Here is a 7,377-nt window from a genome sequence, read left to right as displayed (position 1 = left end):
AGATTGTGGATGAAGCGGTGTTGTTCGCGTCTTCTTGATGCCAAGGATTGAGCAAACCTCTTGAAAGATCTTAGATTCGAAGTTCCTTCCTTGGTCGGAATGAAGTTCCATGGGTACTCCGAATCTACTCACCCAATGAAAGACAATCTTATCCACAACTGTTTTGGTTTCCTGGTTTGGAATGGCAAATGCCTCAGGCCAGTAGAATTGCTGTCGTAGCTTTTCCAGCTTCTTGTTGATGCCTAAATGGCGTCCAAAAGTTCCACCGTGCATCTCTCGGAGAACATCATTTACCTTTGACTGAGGTACGACTAGCTGCATTACATAGGATTTACCATCTGCGGATTCCTACTTACGCCTGAGTAGCCCTTCTTGCACATGAAGTGAGTCCCATTGTGACCAATATGCTTTTAGAGTGGGGCTTCGGTCGGAGATGTCGGCCCATTCTGGTTTCTCTTGATGTTCCTTCCATGCAAGGATGGGTTCGATGTCCGAATCTTCCTGTTGGGCCATTCTGAGTTCTTCATTACTCCAGCCGCAAATGGGATCAGCTCTCGTTCTTCTAACAGCGACAACTTCCTTTTCTTCTAGTCGTGTGCAATGCTTGCAGTCTTGCTTGCACGGGCGCCGAGATGATGCGTCTGCATTTGAATGCAGCTTTCCTCTTCGATGTTGAATCTGACATTGATACGTCTGAAGTATCTCGATCCATCTTGCTACTTGACCCTCTGGATTTTTGAAGTTCAAAAGCCAATTTAGTGCACCATGATCTGTGCGAAGAAGGAACTTCTGTCCATAGATGTACTTATGGAAGTGCTTTGTTGCCAATACTAGAGCTAGAAGTTAACTTCTGGTCACGCAATAGTTTCTTTCTTGTTTCGAGAGTACCTTGCTGAAATAGGCAACGACCTTTTCTTCTCCGTCATGAACTTGCGATAAAACAGCACCAACTCCAACATTACTCGCATCTGCGTCAATTATGAATTGTTTGTCTGGAGTCGGATAGGCCAGCACAGGAGCTTCACATAACCGCAGCTTCAGTTCCTGAAAGCTTTTCTCACACTCACCTGACCATTTAAAGGGTGTACCCTTCTCCGTAAGTTGGTGCAAGCTTTTGGCGATTCTCGCAAAATCCTTCACAAATCCTCGATAATACGTTGCCAGACCGAGGAAACTCCGAAGTTGATGCTTGTCCTGAGGGGTTGGCCAGTTCTTCACAGTGTTAACTTTTTCAGGATCAGTCTTCACTCCTTGGGATGAGATGATATGCCCCAAATATTTAACCTCGGTCTTGAAAAGTGCACATTTCTTTGGATTCAACTTAAGATGTGCTTCTCGTAGCCTCTGGAATACAGCCTTTAGGTTTTCACAATGGTCATCAAATGTTTTTCCGTAAACGATGACATCATCCAAATAGACTAGGCAAGATTTCCAGGTTAATCCATTCAAAACGAACTCCATCAAGAGCTCAAAAGTAGCTGGGGCATTACATAGCCCAAACGGCATGACATTAAACTGCCACAGACCATGTCCTGTGGAGAAAGCCGTCTTCTCCCGATCTTCTGGATGGATTTCTACCTGCCAGTAGCCACTCTTCAAATCCAAAGTCGAAAACCATTGTGCTCCTTTCATTGCATCTAGAGTATCGCTGATTCTTGGCAGTGGGTAGCTGTCTTTCTTCGTCACATCATTCAGCCTGCGGTAGTCGACACAAAATCGAGTGCTTCCATCCTTCTTTTTGACGAGAACTACCGGTGATGCCCAAGGGCTTTTGGAATCTTCGATTAGCCCGTCTTTCTTCATTGTTGTTATCATTTCTTCAACTTCACCTTGTTTGGCCAAGGGGAGACGTCTTGCTGGTTGACGAATCGGCCTAGCATCTCCTGTATCGATTCGATGCTGCACGAGTTGTGTTCGGCCGTATTGCCCGCTGGGTGAAGAGAAGATATCAGCATATTCATGAAGAAGACTTCCCGCAACATTAAGCTGATGTTGACTCAAGTTGTCTGATTTGAGAATTTGTTTCTTTAGTTTCTCCAAGTTCATAGTCATCTGTGTATCCACCTCGTTGATCTTAGTTATTGCGGCCACAGATTCACATTGCCCAACAACTTCTCCTTTCTTAAGCTTGATTGGGTACGGTTTGATGTTAAGTATCCGTACAGTAGGGTGTCCATTTGGGACCTTACTAAAAAGAGAACATTTTACTCTCGAACCTTTAAAAAAGAGGACTTAGAAGAAAAAAAAAAGAGAACAAAAAGAACGTAACATAAGCAGTAGGTACAAATTTATTTTTTCTAAACAGTTACTTAAAAGTAGGATAAGGATCTAGGACACAGGATTATACTTATCAAACAGGAATTACGTTAAAAATGATAAAAAAATTTGTTTGTTTTTTTTTTTTCAAAGAAGAACGCCGGCGAACCCCACATGCGGAGCCGTAGTGTGAAGCAGTATAGTGGGAGAGTTGTGACCCCATCAGAGATCATGACTATGGTCGATAATGAAGAAGAAGAAGAAAGAAGAACGCCTCCATATTGTCAGTTATTGTAAATCCTTTTGAATGGATGTTTAACTTCTCTACAGAAGTAAACTTTGGAATAACTTCACAAGTCTCTTTTTTTGGAATATTTGGTTAAAAAAAAAAACTTAACATAAACCCAAACCTCGCATCCACGCAATATCTATTCCTGAGTGGAGTCGAGGAAGGTACTAATTAGTATATATTTGCATAAATATATTCAAATTTGTCTATCAGCTTTTAAACGAAAAGTACCTAGATAAAAAAATTTAAATAAAAAAAATCGAGCTTAAAGACAATGGGCCTTACTAATAATCAAATTTAAAGCTCAGTTAAATATTTAACTGAGCTTATTAATAAATATTCATTACTTTCAGAATAGGCTGAAAAAGAAAACTTAAAAAGAAATAGATCTGCACATATTCATCGTCGTACTTTACGATAGATGAACTTTTTTTTATGCACTTTTGGCCTTCTTGGGCTCCATTTTTTAACTTTTACAATCAAAATAAAAATATATGAAGGTATGTAGGTATTATGTTTTTGTTCATTATTACATTACATGCAAAAAAAGTCACTTCAATGATGTCATTTTGACAACAAATGTAATAGATCTGGTAATAGAAGCACAATTAGTTAAACGCGTGTTTATTTTGATTATTAGTATACACCCAATTTAACGCGACGGTAAAATTTAACCCGACGATACTTAAACGTGTGTTTAGCGATTCATTATTGGTAAGGCCCATTAAGAACAAACTGAGATCTATGTAGAAAAACGAATTATAAAATATGTAGATCGAAAACGAAAAACAGAACATCTCTTTTAAATTTCAATGCGATGAACACTTTAACTGTGAGTGGGCAGAGTTGAAACAAATTATTAAGGTAGGAGACAGATTATCGTAACAATCTTAAAAAAAATATGGACTAAAATAAAAAAAGATACTTAAAAGAGGACATTTGAAAAATAGAGAACAAACAAAGAATTTTATGAAAAAAGAGAGTGTAAAAAAGATCAGAGTTGAAAAAAACTGCAATGCTTGCAGTCTTGCTTGCACGGGCGCCGAGATGATGCGTCTGCATTTGAATGCAGCTTTCCTCTTCGATGTTGAATCTGACATTGATACGTCTGAAGTATCTCGATCCATCTTGCTACTTGACCCTCTGGATTTTTGAAGTTCAAAAGCCAATTTAGTGCACCATGATCTGTGCGAAGAAGGAACTTCTGTCCATAGATGTACTTATGGAAGTGCTTTGTTGCCAATACTAGAGCTAGAAGTTAACTTCTGGTCACGCAATAGTTTCTTTAACATTTAACACTTTAACTGTGAGTGGGCAGAGTTGAAACAAATTATTAAGGTAGGAGACAGATTATCGTAACAATCTTAAAAAAAATATGGACTAAAATAAAAAAAGATACTTAAAAGAGGACATTTGAAAAATAGAGAACAAACAAAGAATTTTATGAAAAAAGAGAGTGTAAAAAAGATCAGAGTTGAAAAAGAGAACATGTTCTCTTTAAAAGAGATGTACCATGGTACCATGTTATTCTTCGGTGCCACAAGAGTCTTCTCGATGATGATGTTTTGGGAACTTTGTTCAACTTCTGGCTCAACCATGAGGTATCGATGGCTTCCAATATTCCCCTTTAGTTTCGTCCACACAAAAACTTCTGAAGAAGGAGGCAGGCACATGTCTTCTTTGATGACAGTTCTAATTGTTGTTGAGTTTTCGTTGCCAAAGACCATTGGAATCTCTACGTTTCTGTATTTCAGGACTTGATAACACATATCCAAGATGATTCCATGCTCCTTCATGAAGTCGATTCCAATGATGCACTCATCACATATATCTGCCACCAAAAACACATGGGAAAACTTTAGTTCTGCCAAACGGATCTCAAGACGAACTTCTCCGTACACTCTTGCTGCTTCTCCTGTGGCGGTCTTCAGACGGTAGCTGTTGGTGTTATGTAGCCATGTCATCTTTACCAAGTCTCTTCGTACAATAGAGGCGGTGGCACCGGTGTCAATTGTAGCCACGTGTTGTTTGCTGTTTATGATTGCCTCCACTGTCAGACTTTTGTTGTCTCGTTTAGTCTGTGAGACTTGAATTGTGGTTCTGGGCCATCGATACCAGAAACCAGCTTCTGCCCCTCGAAGTTGGTTCTTACTCGTTTCCCGAATGATTAGATTTAGACTAAAAAATAGATTTTATTTCAATCATAAGTACATTTTTGAATTCGGTTTACAAATCTTTAAAGACATGGCAAAAGCCGTCTGCCAGATTGACAAGTTTATGATTTCAATAATAAAAATTAATAAATAGGTGCACTAGGTTTGCAATACATTTTTTCATTTGGTTAAAAATTTAATCAAAACGCTTCTCTTAAGATTTGGTTTCTATATCTTAATGCTGATTTCACAAAGTTATAAAGAGCCGTCCAATCACGTCCGTTCAGTATATTAATAACTTCATCCTCTTCGTAATTAGCTTTTCCCAAGTGTAGTTTTCTTAATTCTTTAAGTATGGGACAGGCGCCTATAAAGTGCATGATGTCTTCACGGGTTTTCAAGTTACACAAGGAGCATGTGATAGGCAAATCCGGCCGGTGGGGTATGTAGTTTAATGGCAGTAACTCTCCTCTCACCTTAAATATGGTTGAGATTTTTTCTGCATCGACATTGTTTCCAAAATAGCTAATCGTGCTTAGATCGTGTTCCAGTTTCGAATAGTACCTTCGATAAATTGATGATTGAGCTTCTTCAATAAAGGCTTTATGTAGTTTTTCATCAAGATTCTGGAGTATATTGTAAAGTTCAACTTTCGTTTCCTGTATGTTTAATCCCGATAAATTTAATGGACGTCCCGTCCTCTCAGCCAGCTCGATCCATTTCTGAAAGCATGATGCTTTTTTTGCGATGGCGTGCATAGCAACTATTTTAGGAATTCTTGCTTCGTGCATGTTTAATACTTTAAGGACGTAATCAAAATGGAGTTTCAGTGTTGTGATGAACAATGGTGGGAGTCCAGTTTAAATGTGTAGCATGTATGTGGGAGTCGTCCGGGGAAGGTGCAGTACTCTTTTAAGAAAGAACCTGAGAAGCTGTTCTACACTCTCATATTGTAAATATCCCCAAACTTGCGTTGCATAAAACATAACTGATCTCGCTGTTGCCTCAAAGATTTGATATTTGACTCGAAGTCCTATGCTCTTATTTTTCATACAAGTCAACCAGGTTGTGTTTATGGCAATTTTTGCACTTTTCAGTTTTTCTAGCAAGTGAGTTTTAATACTATTTGTGGTGTTAGTATTACTCCCAGGTATTTGTAATTATCAACTACTTCCACTGCTTCCCTCTATAATTTCCAGATATAGTTTCTACTTCGCTATCTCTTGCCTCTACCAAAAATCATTATTTGGGATTTTCCTCTGTTTACTGTAAGGTTCCACAGTTTACAAAATTCTTCGAGCTTAGTTATCATCATCTGGAGTTTTATCGGCGTGTCTGCTAACAGCACTATATCATCAGCGTACATCAAAACTTTGATTTAAGTACGACCTACATCAATCCCTCCATTAAGATAAGAAACAATATCATTAATAAAAAGGGCGAAAAGAAGTGTACTCAGGATGCATCCTTGTCTCAAACCTGATGGTGTTGCGAAACTTTCAGACATATTGACTCCATCCCATACCTTCGCTGAACAGTTTTTGTATATTTTTCTTAATGTCCTCAACATTTTAAATGGTAGACCCAGAGCAGAAAGTTTATAGAACATTAAATCTCGATCTACAGTGTCAAATGCGGATTTGAAATCAACGAAGTAGGCATAGATATTTTTGCCTTCCTCACGGTAAATGTCTACAATAGTGCTAAGTGTATAAATTTGATCAACGGTGGAGTAACCTTGACGAAATCCAGCTTGGCATTCACTAAGTATCTGCTGTTCTTCTGCCCAAATACTAAGGCGTCTGTACAACATACTTCCAAATATCTTACGAATTGTATTAAGCAGTGATATCCTTCTGTAATTTTCCACCATGTTCTGATTTCCTTTTTTGTAAACTGGAAGAATAACGGATGATTCAAAGCATGTTGGGACAATGTTGTTTTCATACAAATCGTTTAGGTTCGCTAACAGATGTTTGGCAAAATCATCACTGCAATACTTATAAAATTCGTGAGGTATAAGATCTTCTCCTGGTGCCTTAGATTCTTTCATTTCTTTTAATACTGATTTCAACTCTGTAGAAGTAAACGGTTGATCCATTTCCCGAATGGGAATCCAGTTGAGGATGAGTGCTGGTTGTATCGCTTACCTGTTGTTGGGCATTATTCCTGTTTCCACAGTGTTGGCAAGCAGTTCTTCTTGGTGGCAATCTGCACTGCCGCTGGAGATGTCCAGTCTTGTTACAGTTCCAGCATCGAGCAGCTCCGTCTCGCTGGTTTCTTTGGAATGCGAGTTTTTGACAAGAGCATTCCTCCACTGCAACTTCTCTTACCCGATGAACGCCTTGAGAAGCCTGTTCTGCTGCTTCCATAGTCAGTGCAAACGCTAATGCTTTAGGAAGGGAACGTTTTCCAGCTGTTCGAATTGCTCGCTGAAGATTTATATCAGATACAGCACGTACAAAGGCTTCTGTCGCAAACTGATTGATAATGTCGTCTCCTGCTGTCGGATATGCCAGATGAGCTAACCTTTCAATATCTGCTTGGAGTTGTTGCAGAGTTTCTCCTCTTTTCTGCCGTTTTTTTAAAAATCGGTTGAGTTTTACGGCAGTGGCAGAAGCCCAAAGACCAGCAGTAAATTGTCTGCAAAGTTCAGGGTCATGAGGTAAAAACATATTA

This window comes from Episyrphus balteatus, chromosome 1, assembly GCF_945859705.1.
Source record: "Episyrphus balteatus chromosome 1, idEpiBalt1.1, whole genome shotgun sequence".
Taxonomy (NCBI): domain Eukaryota; kingdom Metazoa; phylum Arthropoda; class Insecta; order Diptera; family Syrphidae; genus Episyrphus; species Episyrphus balteatus.
The sequence above is the reverse complement of the archived record's forward strand: the minus strand, read 5'-3'. Positions refer to the sequence as shown.